This window comes from Lissotriton helveticus, chromosome 3_1, assembly GCF_964261635.1.
Source record: "Lissotriton helveticus chromosome 3_1, aLisHel1.1, whole genome shotgun sequence".
In the NCBI taxonomy this organism is placed as follows: domain Eukaryota; kingdom Metazoa; phylum Chordata; class Amphibia; order Caudata; family Salamandridae; genus Lissotriton; species Lissotriton helveticus.
Genome location: NC_136061.1, coordinates 1371781166 through 1371804097, shown reverse-complemented (window position 1 = coordinate 1371804097; position 22932 = coordinate 1371781166). Strand labels below are relative to the sequence as shown.

Genomic DNA, 22932 nt, shown 5'->3' with positions numbered 1-22932 from the left:
CCCCACAGGTTGGTCTTTTAGTAATTCCTCTTTACTCACTCACCAGTATTGTCGCACTCTATCACTATAAATCATCCACTCTCCCTCGCTTATCTTTGTTTCCTCCTTTCTTTTGACCTCTTCTCTCTATTTTCCATTCACTACCTCTATGTCCTCAGTCCCTCACTCTCCTTGTGTTATGTTCACTTGTGTTTATCTACCTTCTATCATTTCTCTTACAACAACTTCACTGCTCCTCTCTCATCGTTCTTCAACCTATTTATTTTAGTCCGGTTCCATTACTACCCCTCATTTCCTATCTTTCAGTGTCCTTCTCTTTACTTTCATCACCGAATCACTTTCTCTCAGTACCACTGCTTTAGTCCTCTTCTCCTCTCTTTCCTTCTTTTGCTCCCTTACTCATTTTTCTTTCCTCACTCATTGTACTCCACTTCACTCAGTCTTTCCCTTAGTCTCTCTGTCTACTAACTTCCTCACTCCTTTTCCCTCAATCCTTCTATATTATCCTCTCTCCCTTCATCCCTTCACTCTATGACTCTCCTTCACTTACTCTCAGTTATCTTCCATTCCTCATTCTTCTAAATGCATCCTTTATTAGACTCCTTACCCTCTTAGTCATTATCTTTTTACTTACTCCTGTTTCCTGATTTAGTTTTGCTAACTCATATTCTTTCAGTATCTTTCTTACCTTCAGTTCATTTTTCTCTTCTTCTTTTCCTTTCTGTCAGTGAATCTATATGCCTTACTCTTAGTAATTTGGTCTCCTTCTATTTATTTTTCCCTCTTTTTGTCCTTCTACCTTACTTTATTTCTAAATACACTGTTATGATTTTTAACCTCTTCATTTGTATCTTTAATTTTAAATACATATTTTACTAATTATAACTTATTTTTTCTTCTCTCTTTACAGATACAAAATGTAGTAAAATAATGTAATTAAAGTTACATTTATTATATGGTAAGTGTGACTAAAAAAATGTAGTTTGTCATCACCCTTTGCTTTAACCTCACTACTATTTTCTCAACCTACCTCACTCCTGTTTCTTTACTCGGCTTTCCTCACTTATTCATATTCTCCATGTTTAATACCCTTTCCCTATTTCCCCTCCCACATTCAACTTCTTTCAGTCCCCATTCTTTACTTCCCTTACCCTCTGTTCCCTTCCTTTGCTCCCTCACTCATTCTCTTTACCTTAATCATTTACTTCACTCCTACACACACACACCTTCCCCCCAACACACACACACAACTCTGACATACACACCACACACACACCTCACACACACACACACACAGCCACACACACACTCTTCACACACACACACCCACACATCCCACACACACACACACTCCACACACATACCCCCTACACTCACACCCCCCCACACATATCTTACACACCCACACCTCCACCCATACCCAAACACCCCACACACTCACACCCAGACACACACACGTTACACACCCACACCCCCACCTACACCCACTGACTCCCTATTAGTCACCCACACTGCCTTACTTACCTTTCTTTCCTATTTCACTCACACCCTTTCAGTGACTGTTTCCTTTACTCTCTCTCTCTTTTCTGTCTGTCACTCCCCATGTCTTACCCTAATTCAGTTTTTTCACCCTCTTTCACCCCTCTTTACTTACACTCACTGCTCTTTTCTCGCCCTCCCTCACTGTTGTTCATTTATCCCGGTTCCGTCACTACCCTTCTTTCCCCATTCTTTACTGTCCTTCCTTTTTCTTTCAACACCCACTCACATTCTCCCAGTACCTCTACTTTACTCTTCTACGTCTCTCTTCCCTAATTTCGCTCCCTTATTCATTTTCCTTTTCTCAAAAACATCCTATTATACCTTCTCTGTTTTTTACTATGTAATAAACAATCCCTCTGTGTTGCTCTCTCTAGCTCTTTTCCTCTTAACATTACTCTCTCTGTGTTCTTCCCTCATGCTGAAAAAAGAATGACAGAGATTCTTTAAAAATATTGGTTTATTTTTATAAATTAAAGGTAGTTCTAAAAAGAACAGTTTTTTTATTCTTTTTGTTGTTTTATATTTTTTTTATTGTTTTTTTGAACATTTTTTACTTTTTTTGGCTTTTCTGAACACTTTTAAAAAAAAATTGTATTTTTTATGGGGGGAAACAAAAAACAGGGAATTGTAAACGGCTCAACTGGAGCAAAAAAAATTCAGGAAAAAATTAGGGTTTTTTGGGGCAATTGTGGTTGTCACCAGCAAGAACGATGAGCTTTACGCTCTGCTCACCATAGCTGATGGTCTTACCACAAAAAATACAAGTCACCCTAAATTCACCAAACCGTGGTTGGATGATTGGCATCGTCTCCCTTGTGTCTGGTCCCGATGGAGTGGGTTGCTTTCTTTTGGAGGTGCTGGCTGAAGATTGGGAAAGGTTACTGGCCATTTCTCTCATCTCTGCAGCAGCATAGTTCCTGGGATGCTGGCGCTGCATATGCCTAATCATGGTGTAATTACCAAATGAATATTTCCTATTAGGGTTCCCCCTTGAAAGTTCCATGCCACAGATTAGGCAAGTCAACTTTGGTGCATTGACTTTCTTTTTGCCCTCTGGAATAGAAAAAAACTCCCATACTATGTCCTCCTTTGTCCTATATGGGGTATTGTCTTCTTGGAGGAATGTCCTTCTCCCCTCCTAATCCTCCTCCTCCTTTTCTTCTTCCTGACCACCAAAGTGATGTTGTGGTGGTCCTCTTGGTGGTGGTGGGTGTGGTGGTGGTGCAGATGCTCCAGCTGCTGCTGCTACTGTAGCCATTTTAAAGTAGAAAAGATTAGAGACAGATCTCCAAACAGGTCTTCCTCAGTCAAAGGACAAAGTCAGAATAAGGAAAAAAGGTGGGGGCTTTCATCATTTGGAAAAACAAAACTGTCCTGGACCAATTAAAAGTGTTATTTTCAGGTCACATGACCCGGACTTTCATCATTTGGAAACCAAAACTGATCTGCACCAATGAAAAGTGTTATTTTCAGATCACATGACCCGACGTGCTTACGCTACGCGACCCGGGGTGCGCCCGTAGTCGGGGCGCGTAGCGTAAGAGCGTCAGGACGGTTACGCGAAACGTCACGATGTTGTTTTCGTTTGCGAGAATAGCGCTAACGGGACGCTCCCCGGTACACGCCCCGGGGCGCGCCGTAACATTGCGCTTACCCGTGCCTTCACAGGTACGCGCCCCGGGAGCGCTCCGGGGCAAAAAAAAAATGACATAATTATACAATATAAAATTCGTTATAAAATTTTTTACTTTTTATACCTCTAGAGATTTGCTATTAAAAAAAATTGAAATTCACTGAAAAAAACATAGGTTTCACACCAGTTATAGTTAGGAATTAGCATTTAAAAAACCTATTAAATTTACTGAAAAAACCAAAGGTTTCAAACCTGTTATAGTTAGCTGGAAGTTTTACTCGCATAAAACCATTGAAATTCCCACGTTATAGTTAGTTGGACTCACTATAACTTGCGCGTGCAATGCACTGCTGATGACATCACATATTACATCACTCATGACATGGTCAGTGACATCACTCATGACATCACTGATGACACCATCCTTGTGACAGAGTGACAGACCTCCTTTCACTGTAATGTAACCCTTGAAACACATATTCAAAAATAGAAATTAAAATTTTAAAAAAATGGAGATACCCATACCAGTTACAACAACCAATTCAATAATTCCACCATCTATATACACATCAACTCATTCACCAACAGTTCTATATAATCATTCATACGTATACTCACTCATCATATGTAGTGATACACCTATACATCCTGTTACACACCGACAGTCATCCAAAAGATACTCTCACACATACTCACACATGCAAATAAACTATTGAACATCCATTTATTTGCATATACTGCTATACACACACTACCACTTTACTTCTAAGGAACCTTACACATAATTACTCTCTTAAACAATCACTTATAGAAACACATACTTATTTAAACAGGCACTCTTACAATCCCTTACTCTCACATATAGTCACTTATATACATCAATATTCACATATACTACATTAAAACATATGTAGTTACTGATAAAGACAATAGTGAGACAGCCATTCAGTCAGTAACACACACATATACACAGTCATCCACCCATACAGTCCTGCACATATGCTGTCCTCAAAACATATACAAACAGAGAGTCAGTCACTCATGCATCTATGTTCTAAGTAATACCCCCACCAAACATATAGACACTCATATCGATATTAAAAAAAAACATCTAATAACCCATATACATACACATCTAGCTACTCACCAACCCATGCAGCTACTTATACACAAAGTGAAACACTAATCCATATATTTAAATATTTAAACATTACTCACTAATATATGTATACACTAAGATACACTTAATAAGCCAGTGAACCAATCAATTAAAAAAAAAAACATCCATGTAAACCCTTATTTAAACATTTATTCTTCCATCAACTTTTACATATACATATATAACACATATTTATTTTTTAAAAATACACACATTCACTGGATGGTGTCATCAGTGATGTCATGAGTGATGTCACTGACCATGTCATCAGCAGTGCATTGCACGCGCAAGTTATAGTGAGTCCAACTAACTATAACGTGGGAATTTCAATGGTTTTATGCGAGTAAAACTTCCAGCTAACTATAACAGGTTTGAAACCTATGGTTTTTTACAGTGAATTTAATAGGTTTTTTAAATGCTAATTTCTAACTATAACTGGTGTGAAACCTATGGTTTTTTCAGTGAATATATATTATATATATATATATATATATCATCACGTGCACAGGAAACCCATTTGAAGAACTGCCACAAGAAGTTGAATTAATCACACAGTTTTTAATGTTGGCTTGCTGGCAGCTTAAACAACCGAAGATTACTTCTACACACAATCCTTCGCCAGACGCGTTTCCAGAGCCTCCTGCTCTCTTCATCAGTGGCGCATTGGAATGACAAACAGCGTCCGTGCTGATGCACAGTCTATTATAATCACCTGCCTCAGGAAGTGGGGCGTGGCCCACTCCACGGCTTCTGGATAATGTAGTCACTTTCAGTGTCCCCAGTGGGCGCGCTGTTTATCGAATAAACCCAAAATCAATTCCCAAGTGGGCTGAAGTTACCCAACAGTGAGTAAGCTGCCGTGCTTTATAGCCTCCATTGTGCACGAGCTAGTGTCTCCCTGCAAGGCACCAGCTCGAAACTTCTTCCTTACTTGAGAAAGACTCCGTCCGGAGCCTGCTCAGGACCCACAACAGTAGTGGTGAGCAGTCTTCGCGACCGGGAAACAGCCGCTGTAACATCATCACGTGCACAGGAAACCCATTTGAAGAACTGCCACAAGAAGTTGAATTAATCACACAGTTTTTAATGTTGGCTTGCTGGCAGCTTAAACAACCGAAGATTACTTCTACACACAATCCTTCGTGCTTCGTAAGCTGTAACATCATCACATTACAGCGGCTGTTTCCCGGTCGCGAAGACTGCTCACCACTACTGTTGTGGGTCCTGAGCAGGCTCCGGACGGAGTCTTTCTCAAGTAAGGAAGAAGTTTCGAGCTGGTGCCTTGCAGGGAGACACTAGCTCGTGCACAATGGAGGCTATAAAGCACGGCAGCTTACTCACTGTTGGGTAACTTCAGCCCACTTGGGAATTGATTTTGGGTTTATTCGATAAACAGCGCGCCCACTGGGGACACTGAAAGTGACTACATTATCCAGAAGCCGTGGAGTGGGCCACGCCCCACTTCCTGAGGCAGGTGATTATAATAGACTGTGCATCAGCACGGACGCTGTTTGTCATTCCAATGCGCCACTGATGAAGAGAGCAGGAGGCTCTGGAAACGCGTCTGGCGAAGGATTGTGTGTAGAAGTAATCTTCGGTTGTTTAAGCTGCCAGCAAGCCAACATTAAAAACTGTGTGATTAATTCAACTTCTTGTGGCAGTTCTTCAAATGGGTTTCCTGTGCACGTGATGATATATATATATATATATATACATATATATATATATATATATATATATATATGTATATATATATATATATAAAAGCTCAAGGTGCCCAGATGACACGCCCTCTGATGGGCAATGGTTTCTAGGTCATGTAGTGTGCCTCATCTTAAAGCACACTACATGACCCAGAAACCATTGCCCATCAGAGGGCGGGTCATCGGTTTGAAAAGGATGTGTCGCAAGCAGCGTATGTTATATGTTATGTTATGTTATAAGGATATTTGTAACGCGCACTGCTAGTCGAGACTGTCCTGGCGCGGGGAAGGATTCTGAATTACAGCTGAGAATAGAAGCAGATGGTCTACCAGGTTTATCTGAAAAGGTAAGTTTTCAGATTTTTTTTGAAGTATGTCAGATTGGTTGTGTATCTTAGGGGGTCGGGAAGATAATTCCACAGCTGGGCAGCCCTCACCACCAGGGATTTACCCCCTAGGCGAGCTCGCTTAAATCTGGGGGTAACTAAATGTCGCAGAGTGGCCGATCTTAATTGGCGGGCAGGGCAATAGAACTCAAATCTGTCTCTTAAGTAGGATGGACTGGGGCCATGAAGGCCTTTAAAGGCCAGTGTCAGGATCTTAAAGCGAACTCTAAGGGCCACCGGGAGCCAGTGTAGCTCTGCGAGTTGCTTACGGACACTGAGGCTCCTGGGAATGTTAAACAGGAGACGCACTGTCGCGTTCTGGACCACCTGTAATTTATGAAGCAAAAAGTCAGGTGCGCCAACATATAGAGCGTTGGCGTAATCCAGCCGCGACAGGATAAGTGCCCTAGCCACTGATTCTTTGGAGAGGAAAGAACTTCCGGAGAGTGGTAAGGGTCCCGTAGCATGTTCCAGCCAGTCGAGAAATTTGATCTCGAAAACAAAGGTCGGCTCCAAACCAGACCCCTAAGTTCTTTGCAACCCCACTATTCTCCGAGGGGCAGGGTAATTACTTGGGCCAGATAGATTCCTTAAAGGTTGCTGGAAAGTGCCCGTACAAAAGGATCTCTGTCTTATCCTCATTACACTTAAGACAGACCCGAGCCAGCCAGGCAAACACTGAAGCCAGACACTGCTGGACTCCTTCTGTACTAAGGTTGTTCTTGTCCCAAGTGAAGAGAAGTTGGGTGTCGTCGTATGAAGATTACCTTTGCAAAAGAAGCACTTGGCTTCGAAACGCGTCAGGTTGCATCGACCATCTGCCCAGAGGAAGCGCTTTTACCATGGTGGTCAGCGCTGGAGTGAGTCTCTGCTCTAGGGGCACCTTGAGCTTTTACATATATATATATATATATATATATATATATATATATATATATATATATATATATATATATATATATATATATATATATATATATATATATAAATTAATCAGGGTGGTCCGTATTCGTAAACCTCTCGGTACTCTGGCAACATCAATGTACCGTTGTAATGATTCAGCTTCCCACCATTTGCCCAGCTCTTTTTTTTGCAATTTTTCTAGTTGATGGAACAATGATTGTATTTTTAATTCATCTGTGATTCCACTTGATGTGCTATTAATCACACCATTCTCATTTGCCGGTGCAAAGAATAATCTATTCGCTGTGCTCTTTCGTTTTGCCTCCAAAGCTGCGGATGACATTATTATTTATATTTTCTTTTTAGCAACGTTTCCCATGGCTGAGGACGACTTTAAGAAAACATTGGCATATATTACTGATGGACCATCATCTCAAAAAACATCTGAGTAGTAGGCCCCAAGTAACATTTTCTAAGAACAGATCATTGAGAGTCGAATTAAGTCCTAAAATGGTCACAGACCCATCAAGTCACGATCTATTGGTAGACCTGGGTTCAAATGCTGCAGGAACTGTAAGGCCTGCAGCACTAGTTTTGATTGTGCTAGTCTGAACATCAGTAGTAGTAAAAGAGAGTGGCTGATTAAGAAGGCGTTAACATGCAACACAAAGTATTGTGTTTATGCCCTAGTATGTCCTTGCAATAAGGCATACATAGGAAGTATCATTCACCGTGCTAAGAAACGGGTATTAGAGCACGTTACAGCTATTCGTCATAACAACAAACAATACCCTGTGGTCCGACACTTTTTTGACAACCATATGCAAAATGAAAGGTTTTTAAGAATGGTTGTAATTGACTCTGTAGAGGCGAATGTTCGTGGAGAAAATAGATTAATAACTCTTCGTAAATTAGAGTCTAGGTACATAATAGATTTGGATACCAAGTCCCCAATGGGGCTGAATTTACATGAAGAATTATCTGTACATCTGCATAACTAAAAGGTTGCTATGACTTATCTATTTTCTGTAAAAAATCTGTAACTGATATGTTTTAATTGTTTTTAATCTCTTTGATTTTTAGGTTTTTTGTGCACTTTTGTCACGTGGGGCTATAAGAATCATTGATTTAGGCCCACTTGGGCGTAATTGTATCATTTATGCAAGCAAAGAACTAAGAATCTTCATGGAAGCCTGATTATGAGCATTCAAATATTAACTAAAGCCCACTGGGGCGAATGGACTAATAGAATATGCAGACTGATGATTATGGTTTGATAATTGAATGTCAACAGAACTGTCTGGCACAGTATGATCCTGTTAGGAAATATTTGTTTATTAGGCTTCTTTTTCTTTATTCATTATTAACTTTATTATGTAAGTATGTTTCTAATACAAACAGTGCAGCTTGCATATGAAATTTTAATTTTAATACTTTGCTCGTAATTTTAAAAACTGATTTTAAAGACTTGCTGCTATTTGATGCCAATTGCTCTTTAAAGTTCATTTGCACTCACCGGAGACAGCTCCCCTCGTGGGTACCGCCATATTGGGTGAGGAGCCGGCCGAGCAGTCTAGTGCTCCGCCCCTCCCGCCCTTTCCTCCATAAAACCCCCAGTTCCAAACACTCAATACTGATTGCTAGTGTGAGTGTTTGCGTGAGAGTCCTGAGGCGGAAGCCGGGACTGTGGATGGTAACTTCGCGACTGCTGCCCTGTTTTACCACATTTTGCTCGTCCTAGTAATTTTAATACTTTGCTCGTAATTTTAAAAACTGTTCGCTGATTTTAAAGACTTGCTGCTATTTGATGCCAATTGCACTTTAAAGTTCATTTTCATTCACCGGAGACAGCTCCCCTCGTGGGTACCGCCATATTGGGTAAGGAGCCGGCCGAGCAGTCTAGTGCTCCGCCCCTCCCGCCCTTTCCTCCATAAAAACCCCAGTTCCAAACACTCAATACTGATTGCTAGTGTGAGTGTTTGCATGAGAGTCCTGAGGCGGAAGCCGGGACTGTGGATGGTAACTTCGCGACTGCTGCCCTGTTTTACCACATTTTGTTCGTCCTAGTAATTTTAATACTTTGCTCGTAATTTTAAAAACTGTTTGCTGATTTTAAAGACTTGCTGCTATTTGATGCCAATTGCACTTTAAAGTTCATTTGCACTCACCGGAGACAGCTCCCCTCGTGGGTACCGCCATATTGGGTGAGGAGCCGGCCGAGCAGTCTAGTGCTCCGCCCCTCCCACCCTTTCCTCCATAAAAACCCCAGTTCCAAACACTCAATACTGATTACTAGTGTGAGTGTTTGCTTGAGAGTCCTGAGGCGGAAGCCGGGACTGTGGATGGTAACTTCGCGACTGCTGCCCTGTTTTACCACATTTTGTTCGTCCTAGTAATTTTAATATTTTGCTCGTAATTTTAAAAACTGTTTGCTGATTTTAAAGACTTGCTGCTATTTGATGCCAATTGCACTTTAAAGTTCATTTGCACTCACCGGAGACAGCTCCCCCCGTGGGTACCGCCATATTGGGTGAGGAGCCGGGCCGAGCAGTCTAGTGCTCCGCCCCTCCCGCCCTTTCCTCCATAAAATGGCTCCCCTTACTGGGAAGCGCAGCGGACGTGCGCAGCATGCGCGCCGGTTGGCGCGCCGAAGGCGAGCCCGTCTGCGCCCGTCCGCGCCGGACCCGCGCCCAGTGCCACACTCCCTGTTCGTTTTGATACGGATCACACTCCCAGATATACCTATGACAGAGAGGCGCTCTGGGCCTTAAAAAATAACATCTCGGCTATGGGATGTACAGTCAGGGAACCGGGGGCCAATGTTCGACTCAACCCCCCCCTATGTGCCAACTGCCTACAGCCCCTGCCCAAACTGCTCTGGCAACCCATTGCCCCCCAAAGGAACCACAAGAAAGATCCTATGAGGAAGGATCATCCCGCGGTAAAGTGCCTTCTTCTCAATGCGAGGTCATTAGTCAGACACAGCACTGAGATAGCAGAGGTGATTGTGGACTCGAATGTTAAAATAGCTTTCATCACTGAGTCCTGGACTGACGCGGCCTCAGGTCCGGACATAGTTAAGGCCACCCCGCCGGACCATGTATGCTACATGCAAAATCGAGACAGGAGGAAAGGAGGTGGCCTAGCCATTATTTATCATAAAGCTATTAGAGGGTCTTTTCAATCTGGACCCATAGGCCTCGAGGAGTCACTGCTATTTAACCTCACCCTGTCCGATCATCAATCCCTCAATGGCTGTCTGGTATACAGACCCCCAGGCTCTAAAGCCCCATTTGTGCTTGCACTGAGCAAAATACTCGAAGCAGCAGTCTCTGCCCAAGCTTTCACGCTGATGGGTGATTTTAATTTTCATCTAGAATGTGATTCAGACACAGACACCCGTAATCTGATCGACCTATTGCAGGGGGTGGATCTGATACAACAGGTGTGTGGTCCAACACACAAGGCAGGACACACACTAGACAGGATTTTTTCTAACCATCCCAACCTGAATGTTTCATCAATCCTGCCAGTCCCTTGGTCTGATCACTCAGCAGTTTACTTTAAGGTCTCTTTAACTACACCCATGAAACCACCTAGCTCTAGAAACGCCCCCAGAAAGATCAGAAAATGGAACACCATTAATAGTGAAACGCTGGATGAAGTTTTTACTAACTCCCTGGAACCCCTTGTTGACAATGTGGAAAAAGCAGCTGCGGCCTATACAACCTGGCTAGAACGTGCCTGCCTACTCCTGGCCCCCCCTAAAACTACTCATTCCACACGGGCAATTCTGGCCGCCCCCTGATTAAACTACAGTGAGACAGATAAAAAAATCCTCAATAAGGAACAAAGAGCCTACAAAGAAAGAATCCTACAGGCAAAAAGGGCCTTTCTCACTAAACAGATCAAAGAAGCCAGTAACTCCTCAAAGGAATTATTCCAAACTGTCTCATCCTTGGCAAACCCTAAAACCATTGAAATTCCCCTCAGTCTTTCTCTCTGCGAGAACCTCGCCACCTTCTTTTGGGAAAAAGTAGAAAATATCTTCTTTTCCCTAGACAGCTTGATAAGGACCCCTCCTTCCAGGGATGGTCCAGAACCAGACAGCACTCAGGAAAGACTCCCACACTTCCAGCCTATCAGTGAAAAGGAAGTGGTGAGCCGTCTATTGAAGATAAAATCAGGCTTCCCACACGACCCATGCCCTGCGGCAATAGCTAAACTAGCCCCCGCCATCATTGCAACCAATCTCACCCCCCTCCTCAACCAGATGTTGGATAAAGGGGAATACCCTGCAAGATGGATGGAAACGAGCCTCCATCCTGCCCCTTCTAAAAAAAAAACAATCTAGACATCACCGAGATGAATAACTATCGTCCGATAGCACGATTACCTCTTCCCGCCAAAATTATGGAAGGCCACTTAAATGCACAATTAAGTGCCTTTTTAAAGACAGGAGAACTTCTAGACCCTTCTCAACACGGTTTTCGTGCAGAACTCAGCACGGAATCCGCCCTAATCAAATCAGTGGAAGACATCAGAAAGGTGATGGACGCAGGAGGCAGAGCCGCCCTGATACTGTTAGGCCTTTCCAGAGCCTTCGACACGGTCCACCACAAGCTGTTGGTGGACCGGTTGAGGTCCAGTGGTACTCAGGGAAAGGCATTAAAGATCTTACAAGCCTTCCTTTCCAACAGAACTCAATCAGTGGCCCTGGGAGAATTGGAATCACATTAATTTGTGCTCCCTTGTGGAGTTCCCCAGGGGTCCTCGCTCAGTCCCACCCTTTTTAATGTTTATGTTGCGACACTAGCCCCGGTGATTCGATCGTTCGGTTTTCACCTCACAGCATACGCAGACGACACACAAATAGTGGTGTCACTACTACCGGGCAACACTGATAGTACAGCAGACAGGTTTAGAGGATGTATGCATGAGGTGGGCTGCTGGATGGCCCAAAACTGTCTTAAATTGAATTCCACAAAGACAGAAGTGTTGCTCTTTGGTTCTAGGGACAATTTCTGGTCCCCTAGATGGTGGCCAGATGAGTTGGGACCCCTCCCCTCCCCGGTGGAAAAAGTAAAAAATCTGGGTATACTGGTGGACGATTCCTTGTCCTTCATACCACAGATTAATGCACTGTCCTCCTCTACTCACTACATCCTCAAAACAATAAGGAAAGTCCTGCCTTATTTGGAGAGGGAGCATCGGAAAACGATTGTAACGGGCCTAGTCCTCTCACGTTTGGACTATTGTAACAGCCTGATGTTAAACGCCCAGCAGGGGGTACTTAACAAACTCCAGCTACTGCAAAATGCAGCCGCCCGTCTGATCACCGACACTCCTAAATTTGCCTCGGTAGCTCAGGACTTGGTAAACCTTCACTGGTTACCAATTCGCAAGAGAATTGTTTTTAAAGCTCTCTGCATGGTCTTCAAAGCCCTGCATGATACGGGTCCTAGATGCATGAAACTGCTCTTCCACTGGCATAAACCAGCAAGAACCCTGAGATCTCGGGAGCTGGCGCTGGTAACAGTCCCCAGAGTTAAGAAAGCACGCTGGGGCGGCAGGAGTTTTTCCCTCGGTGCAGCAGAGGCATGGAACAAACTGCCACTCAACCTCAGACAATCCTCAGACCTTATGGCTTTTAGGAGAGAGCTTAAGACCTGGTTCTTTAACCATTAAGCTCTCTGACACCCACACACACTGGTCCAATCACGCCAGCGCCAGGACACCTCCGGGTAACAGAGCGCTTTGCAAATGTGATAAATAAATAAATAAATAAATAAATAAATAAATAAATAAATAAATTTACCTTGCATTTGGATTTAACCATGATAAGATGGCCGTCACTTTTTCATGTAATCACTTGGCTCACATTGTCTGTTGTTGATGTTTACACTGCTGAGAAAAGGAAAAAGCTGTATAAAAAATGTGCAAAAAACGCCTGTCACCTAGCGTGAACAAGGCGTAAAGCTGAAACGCGTTGCTGTGTGGCTGAATAAAACTTTGCTGCAAAGAATCCCTGGTGTTGTTCGTAAATCTTCTTGAAGTGAGAAGGTTGTGGTTCCAAATATATATATAGATATATATATATATATATATGTGTGTGTGTGTGTGGGTGTGTGTGTGTGTGTGTGTGTATATATACATATGTATATATTTATATGTATCTATCTATGTATATAAGTATATATATATGTGTGTGTGTATATACCCCCTAAAATTCAAAACTTACTTTTAGGACCCCAATAACCATACATCCCTAAAATCCTAAAATTACCCTTGCCACCCCAATACCCATACGACCCAAATCTTCAAATAACCCTTCCCATCCCAAACCTCATACTCACCCTGGACCCTTAATATACCCATAGCACCCCTAAACCCATACCCACCCTGAACCCTAAAATTACCTTGGGAACCCCAAAACCCAAACCCACCTTGAACTCTAAAATTACCCTGGACACCCCAAAACCCAAACCCACCCTGAACCCTAAAATCACAGTTTGCACACCAAACACCATACCTACCCTGAACCCTAAAATTACACTTGGCACACCAAAACCCATACCCACCCTGAACCCTACAATACTCTTAACACCCCAGTGCCCATACCCACCCTGAACTCTAAAATAACTCTGTTCACCCCAAAACCCAAACCCACCCTGAACGCCAAAATTACCCCTACACCCCAAAACCCATACCCACCCAGAACCCTACAATTACCCTTGGCACCCCAAAACCTATGCCCACCATGAACCCTAAAATTACCCCTACACCCCAAAACCCAAACCCACCCTAAACCTTATACTTACATGTAAAGCACATATGTCTTTACCATTCATGCCTTTACAATGAAGTTCATTATAAGGGCATGCTGGGTAAAGGCATATGCGTTGTAATGCCATGCGTTGTAATGCCAATGCGATCTGATAGTACTTGCATTGTGATGGCATGCGTTCTAATGACATGCGTTGTAGTGAATTTGTTGTAATGGCTGCTTCCCACAATAAATACATCTGTTTATTGTGAATTATAACATTAGCCAGTACACATCATCCATCAGTGTAACATTGAGTGTTATACAACCTTTACAACGAAACTTTTACAACGAACTACCATTACAACACAACTTTTACAACGCAAACTATTACAGCGCATTGCTCTGGGGGGCGCTCTAGGATAGGGAATAGGTTAATTTACTATCCAATAACCTTCCCTACTATCCACGGGGACTGGAGTTGGAATAGTAAATTAAACTATTCACTATCCAGCGCCCAAAAGCATTATGCGTTGTAATGGTATGTGTTGTAAAACCTATGATGTAAAGGTAGGCGTTGTAACGTCATACATCCCATTGAGTAGATACAATCTGTACATTTAGTGATTTATGAAAAAGGATGGCAACACCACTTTTACGGTTAATGGCTGGAGAAAAAACAGCTTGGCCTACCCATTGTCGTTTTAGTTTAAGCAATTCAACATCATTACAATGAGTTGCCTCTAAAAAAGTAACATGTGAATTACATTTTTACAGATGAGAGAGTACCTTTTGTCTTTTGACTGGATGTCCCAGACTTTGAACATTCCACGAAACAATGTTAAACATATTTAGGATTATGAATAGGGAAAAAGGAACAAGGACATCAAGCTGCAGAAATGTAAAAGGAAACAATAAGACACCATTTAGTAACATTAACATAACGTAGTAGCAATGCAAACATGGTAACAAAAAAAACAAATAAGCACTCACACAGTTACAAGAAAAAGAATAAGAGAGTAGAAAGAAGAAATAGGATAAGTACAAAAGGAGAAAGAGACAGATCAAGGATAAAATCCAGATCTGAAGCACAGAGAATGAAGATTGAGCATGAGACGTGTCAGCAGCTAAAACAAGAAAAACAGCAGAGCAACAAAAAAATACATATATAAAACATAGCCATATTCTAAGGAACGCACAGAAAAGAACTAAGAAAAACATGTGCATAACAAAACGCTTAACCACATCAATGCTATGCATTTTCCCGCTGTGTGCTGGAAAATGCAAAAACACATGTACCATGACGAGCTGGGCTCGTCATGAGCGTGCGAGGAGGCTACCTCATGACGAGCCCAGCTCGTCATGAGCGTGGAAGGGGTTAAGAGCTTTGAACATTAATATCCATAGTATGAGTTGAAATATTCTATATAAACAATTTCGGTTTAACAGGATCGTCAAAGGTTTGTGAAGTGCCTTTGTAAGTAATTTTACATAGACAGGGATATAAAATGCCATAGCGAATATTTAACTGTCTCATTTGAAGTCGAAGGGCAAGGAAATCTTTTCTTCTAGCGTTTGTAGCATTAGAAAGGTCTTGACAAATGAAAATGTTGTGCCAGGACCATGCGAGGTGACATTTTTCTTTAGCAGCTTCAAAGACATGCAACAGGTCTGTGAACTCCAAAAATAGCATTATGATACCTCGAGGCCAGTAGAATGGGGTTGAGGATGACCAAGTTGATGCGCCCGTTAAATATTAAGAGACGGCATGTTCTGAAGACCAAGAAGAGCGGTAAAGAATTTCTACAATAAGGTCAAAAGATCAAGACCCTCAAGATTCTCTGGTAATCCTTAGCATCAAAGATTATTCTGTCTGTTTCTGTTTTCAAGATCCTCAGTATGCAGTTTATGTTTCTGGATTTCTTGTTCTAGCAAAGGAATCTTAGTGACCATATATTGAGGAATATTAACACGCTGTTCCATCTCAAACATCGAGTGCTCCATAACGACCTACCGGTCCTCAATTGCTGTAGCTTTTCATTAGTCGCACACATGAAAGGCTTATCTAAAAAAAGAGAATGTGAAAGCATAATAGGCAACGGAGGATCATTGTTCACCCTTTTAGGTTTAGTGCTAGAAGAAGTGGATTTAGCAGTAGTGAGTAAGTCGTTGACCATTTTGACGTAGTGCACAGGAAGATGCGGAATCTGGAATGGACGAATCCAGCCCATACAATATGGTGATGGTGTATGCAGACAAAATGGTTTATAAAAAAACAGTCCGGCAACCTCAAAAAATAAATAAGGACAGTAGCAGAAAATGCAGTATACACTGAGGGGCTCATTATGCTGTTGGGCGGAAAGCCTCCGCCCTTCAGTCGGAATCTTCCCGACTGTGTCGGAGTCCTTCTGACCAACTCGGTTGGTTTACACTCGGACCGCCTGATTACGATGTTAGCGGTCGGAACGTGAACCGGCTGATCGTTCCAAATCAGTTCCGACCAACTTGCGGAGTATTCCTGATGGTCAGAACCACACCGTAACCCCCTACCTTTCCGCCGTTGGAATTACGATGTCAGTTTCCAACAACCTTTACGCTCTGGCCTTTCCGACATGGAAAGACTATAAGAAAATGACTTTGGGGGCCCCTGGCAGGGCTCCTGAACCACCGTGGCCTACAGTTGGTGGCTGAGGGTTTATCTAAGTTACCCCCGTATAAAACCCTGCACTGTGTGGCAGGCACACATATTTGATGTAAACTGCTTTCTGACCAAATGTTAACTTACTATGTAGAAGACGTGCTATGTCTGCTTTCATATAGAAAACCACAACCCTTGATAGTATAGGAGCAAGAAACATCTCGGTTTTTAGGTCAAATATAACTTTTCAACCAATCAGTTGTTTCAAAATCCATTCCACCTATTTGATAATCCTACGAGAGATTTAGAGGAATTGAATGTAGAGTAATTATGCATTTTTGCACATAACTTTTCAAAAAGGTTCTAAATGTTACTTGGCAATAACAGGTAACTGCAATCTGCTCTTAATACCTCTCTTGACTGAGAGGGAACTACCAGGGCTTACATTTAACATAACACTAGTACACCTACTAATTTACTTCCATTACTGGGCGCAATTTCTTATGAGTGATGAAACAAAACATGTACTTCTTGACAACTGCAAAAATGGTAAACCTAACTTAAGGTCATTACAGTTTTAGATTTTACCCATTGAAAAGCCAAAAACATTTAAATGCAGGTAACAAACCATAACTGGGCACCAATTAACCACTGTTTGTCACAGAGAGTTTTAGTTATTTTATCTGAATGGTAATCGATCTGAGATTAGTGTTGCTTTGTCAGATAAAGACGCTTGGGCCAAAAAAGCAAGCCTCATGTGGTTGAACACTGGCAATAAAAAAGAAAAGGTTGCAGAAAAAAACGTATTCCTGAAGGAATGAAGAAAATCTCTTCTAATACTGGAAGTTTTTAAGAGAAGGTGTCTGGACTTTCTTGGGGGCATATTATCAAGGAACAGCGTTAAAATTATCGCCGCTTTAGTGACAGGAAACTGCCGCTAAAACAGCGATAATGGGCTTGATAATATGCCGTAGAGAATTCCAATAGAAGCCCATGTTAACACCAGAACATGGGCATCTATTGGAATTCTCGAGGGCATATTATCAAGCCCATTATTGCCGTTTTAGCAGCAGTTTCCTGCCGCTAAAGCGCCGATAATTTTAACGCCGTTCCTTGATTATATGCCCCCATGTACCTCAAAACTGTACTGCCTCCAGCATCCAAGAAACATCACTTGTCCTACAATTTACAAATGTCATCACTGTTTGACAAATAAAGTATTTTCACTTGTAAAGTCCCCACCAATTTTAATATGTCCAATATATTATGTCCAATATAGTACTTCTTATTCAGTCTTTCTTAATTTCACGTCACACAAATTGCTTGGCACTTTTCAATGGTTTGTCTTCAGGGACTCACTTCTCCTTTATAATGTATCTGACCCAGGGCTCGAGTCGGGGTACCAAGCGGGTGGACGGCGTCCCCCCACTTATTTTACCGGGAGCTCGATAACTGGAACAAATAGAGCCACACATTCACTCTTTGGCCTCTCTGAAGCGAGATCGGAGCTCATTCAGAACGCTACTCACGAGCTGGCTTCTCTGATGCAATCGCATCTAAGGGGTGAACGAGGGGAGGCAATGAGTCTGATGGTGTTAGCCACCTTTCAAGACATCACTTCCTGTTGTGACGTCAGCGTCCCCCCACTTCTTTTTTAGGACTTGTGCCCTGATCTGTCCCTTAATACATATATGGCTCCTTTCCCAATGGGAGGCAGTTACTTAGCCAGCAAGGAAAAAGGACCAGAGCTATGAGGCATTAAAATTAGTAAACAGACTTCACTCTTTATCTCGCCTGCTCGTATAGTTCCACTCATGGCTATTCAAAACCTCCAAGCAGTGATGGCTTCATCTGTGGAGGGGCGCCATATGTGTCCTCTGACCCATGGAGGGGCTCTTCATAGCACCCTTCATCTTGCTGAGAATAGTTCCCTGTGACCGCCCACCTCCCAGTATATCTCATGGACACCTGTCAGTGCCCTCCTCCTGTGCACACACCACTAAGCCTAAGCTAGCTTACTTTGTGGCCTCTGTTTCATGCCATCACCAGCTTCATAATACTGATTCTGTAATTGAAGCTGGCAGTGAAAGAGATGTGTACAGGATGCCCCCTGCATAGGATGCCCAGCTCACTTGGCTGTGCACCATCAGAAATGGATGGTGTCTCTCTTCAGGAGCAAATTTCTGCTGAAGGGAGATACCATATATCACAAGAGGTCTGCTTTAGAATAATTTCACCCAGTTAGGGAACATTTTCCAATTTAAACATTGAAGGTGGAAGCAGAAAGTCATAGAGCCCGGACCTCCAAGCATGCTCCCCGCCCGCCAAGACAGTTGGTACGACCCACCATCAAATTCATACTTCAGAGAAAGGGTGGGTGTAAAACTGCCATGTTTAATTATCAACATTTCATAAACATGACTAAACAACACATATTACAAATTGAGAAGATCAATAACATTTTTAAATATTGACATTCAAATTTCTGAGTTATACTAGTTACTTATTTCCCCCTAGCACTAAGGGACCCTCTGACCTGCACCTCCACATCTGAGCACCCCACGCAAGGCGGAACCCACCTGCGTCCTTGAGTGATGGGCCCCTGCCCTCTGGTCCTTGTCCGCCATATCCGGGGCCCACCCCTCGCCAACCAAGCTGCCCAGGATCCCAGGAGGCTCGTAACCTGGCGCCCTTGACTCCCCAGCCGGTGGGCCCATTCTCAGTTCGGAGAGCTTACCATCTCTCCCCTCAGTGCTGGCCTAAGGAGTATGCAAAAGGAGGACTCCCGTTCACTCTGTAAGTCCGTGTCAACGTTCTACGGTCTCTTTACCGCCACAAGGGTGACCCGGCCCCCAAGGTCCGTCACCCTCCCCACCACCAATTAAGTTCTGCACAAAAGACATTATGCCTCTGATCTCTATATCTGTGCCAAAGTCCGATAGATGCCCATTATCTTGGTAAACATCCGATCTCCTTTGATCATCCGGTGTGAGAAATGACACAAGTGGCCCTTCACTGAGCACAACTTGGCTAATCCCCCATTGAGCCGCCGAACAGCCACGTCAGATCCCTGGTGATCCTTTTGGTGTGGTGAATGACACAAGCGGCCCTTCACTGAGCACGACTTGGATTGCTGAAGCCCTCAAGGCTCTTGATCATACTCTGGGACCCTCTGACCGGGTGGCATTGTGCCGGCCCAAGCTGCTGCATTCGCATGCCCCTCACGCCCCGTCAAAAGAACTCCGTCCCGTTCAAGCCTAGTGGCTTCTTCACTCGCCGCTGCTGCAATCACCCCTTGGCATGCCACCCGGAAGAGTGCCCCCGTACCCCTACCACCTTGGCAGGGCACACTAATGAACAGGAGAGAAATGGAAAAGTCAGGCATAGTCATGACCAAATTGCAAGCATCATGTAACAGCCACCCAGGCTTGATATGAAGGCGAAACAAGCCGACCACCAGCATCCCACTTTCCTCACTACTTCAATTCAATTCAATCTTTATTTCGTTGCGTTGCAACATAAAAGATACAATAAAATATACAATACATTATAGGACATACAACTATAAAATCTTCATCATAAGGGCACCCTAGTGTTACATTATTTCTACAATTCAACAATCTAACACATTGGCAAATATTTCATCAATAGAGCACATAATATATAACTCAGTTTGGCACAGTATTAATAAATATTAAAATAATTTAAAAAGAGTAGAAAAGTTAAAAAAACATTAAATTGAGTTTACACCAAAATTAAAATGCTATACATTGGCATTATTCATGATTCCGGGGAGTCTAAATTAAAATGGAAGAGATAATTTCCTTCTAACAAAGTAGGTGGACAATAGGAATTTACTAATACCGAACACAATTACTTGGCTGGTGTCCGTAGTTAGGATTCTGCCCGCTTCCCTATGGGAAGATGTACCAAGATTGCGGCACAGGGGGACTATCCATTTTTTCCTAGCTTTGTCATAACTAGGGCAAAAAAACAATATGTGGAAGATGTCCTCCCTTTGGTTATCGGTGCACAAAGTACAATACTCTTTAACAGACTTCCCCCATCTTTTCTCAGTTACTTTTAACCTCAATGTTCCATACCTGAGTTTTAGATATAGGGTTTTTGCCAATGGAGGCTGGATTTCATCTAGGAATTGTTCGAATAGAACCTCATTTTTTGCCAGTAAAAATGTATCAGTAAGAGGGCCATGGGTTCTCGAATACACAGAATTATAGTTCACATATGACCAGAAGCTTAGTTTAACAATTTTCTTGGAGTTTGGATTTAGCATTTCCGGCTCGTTCCAAAAATGTGCTAATCCGAGCTTGGTAAGCCAGTTTTTCACGTGCTTAAACCAAAAGATCTTATTGTCTCTATCCAGCTCTAAAACTTCCTTCAGGCCATTTCTGTAGTCAGATAGTTCTACAGTTGTCCATAATCTGATCCACATCAGCAATGGTCTCAATATAGCATGCTGATCTGTGTGTTTGATGTCAAGATCTAGATATAGGGGTATCAGGGGGGTGTTAGTTGGAATTTTTAATAGTCCCCTGACGAATTTGTTTTCCAATACTTCAAAGGATTTTTTACATATTGGACCCCAGATTTCTGCCCCATACAGGGAGGCAGATTGTGCCTTATATCTAAAAAGCTCTATTGCAGGAGTAACTGCTTTATTTACACTTTTGTTATATCTCTGTATGATTGGGAAGCAATTTTGTCTAAATACCAATTTAGATTTTTCCAGTTGTGGGCCCCAGCCCATTGCGGAGTCCATCAGTACCCCCAGGTAGGTAAAACTGTGCTCGTAGTCCAGTCTTTGCCCATTCAACATTAGATTCTTTTTAAAGGTTTTGTGCGGGTTCAAAGCCATATATTTTGTTTTTTTTATGTTAATTTCAAGTCCTTTATTGATACAGTACTGTTGGAACCTGTCTAAAAGGGTCTGTAAGCCATGAGGCGTTTGCGATATTAGGATTGTATCGTCCGCGAAGAGGAGGGACGCGACGCGTTCCCCTCCCAGTCGAGGAGAATCATTATCGCAATCTTGCATATAGGTTGCAATGTCATTTACATAGAGGGAGAATAGGGTAGGCGCCAGGACGCAGCCCTGCCGCACTCCCCTTTTTATTGGAATTGGGTGTGTGAGCTCCCCATTTGGGTCCCATCTAACCTTAGCGTAATTCTCCCGGTGCAATCCTATTACTAGTTTTAATAGGTCGCCAGGCAGCCCTTGCCTATTCAGGGTTTCCCAAAGTAGGTCTCGTGGGATGAGATCAAATGCTGCTCGTAAGTCAACAAAGGTCACATACAAGTGACCTTTGCGCATGATAACATACTTCCAATACAAGCAGCATAGCCTGAATACTTGGTCTATAGTACTAGTTTTGCTTCGAAATCCCGCCTGATATTTAGATAAAATTGACTCCTCTTCCAACCATGAATTTAATCTATTAAGAATATGCCTAGCATATATTTTTTGCGTAATATCTAAAAGACTAATGGGGCGGTAATTTGCTGGATCACCACGATCCCCTTTTTTAAAAATGGTGATGATTTCTGCGCCATTCCAAGTGTCTGGAATGTGCTCACTGACTGTAATCATGTTAAATAAATGATTTAGGTAGGGTGCCCAGACTTCAATGCTATAGAGGTACAGGTCACCAGGGATTCTATCGAGCCCTGGCGCCTTCCCCTTCTTGATTGAAATGATTGCTGCCTCTGTTTCTTGTAAGGTGAACACTACCTGCTGAGTGTTAGCTGATGTTTTAGGGGACGGTACATCATTAGCTGCCTCAATCGAGGTTTTGGCTGCATATAATGACGAGAAGTGCTTAACCCAAGTGTCTTCATCTAAATAGACCTCCCTGGAACCTTTCTCTCATTTATTTTCTTTAGCTGCCAATTCCCAAAATTGTTTCTGATCCTTTGTTTTAGCGGCTATTAACATATTGTGCCACACTTCCTCATCCCATGTAGATTTAGCTTTCAATATTATTTTGTTATAAACCTTTCTTTGCTCTCTAACTATAGATGGGCTTTCCCCTTTAACAGCATTAATCAGTGCAGTTTTGGCAAGGCGGCATTCCTTGTTGTACCAAGGTTTGCCTAAGGGTTTTACGCTGGTCCTACCTGCACCTCTTTTTGGTTTCTTAGTAAGTATTTCTAATAATTTGCTGAAAAGGGATTTGTGCAGATC

At 42.6% G+C, this 22932-nt stretch overlaps 1 long non-coding RNA gene across 1 annotated transcript in view; it reads right to left on the bottom strand.

Annotated features, from left to right (window-relative positions):
* Nucleotides 1-13182, bottom strand: part of LOC144824979 (uncharacterized) — a 470078-nt gene extending 456896 nt beyond the window's left edge. Inside the window, exon 1 of the long non-coding RNA XR_013609220.1 lies at nucleotides 13145-13182. This is a non-coding gene — a long non-coding RNA (uncharacterized LOC144824979). The remainder of the gene's footprint in view (nucleotides 1-13144) is intronic.
* Between the last annotated feature and the right edge of the window lie 9750 nt (nucleotides 13183-22932).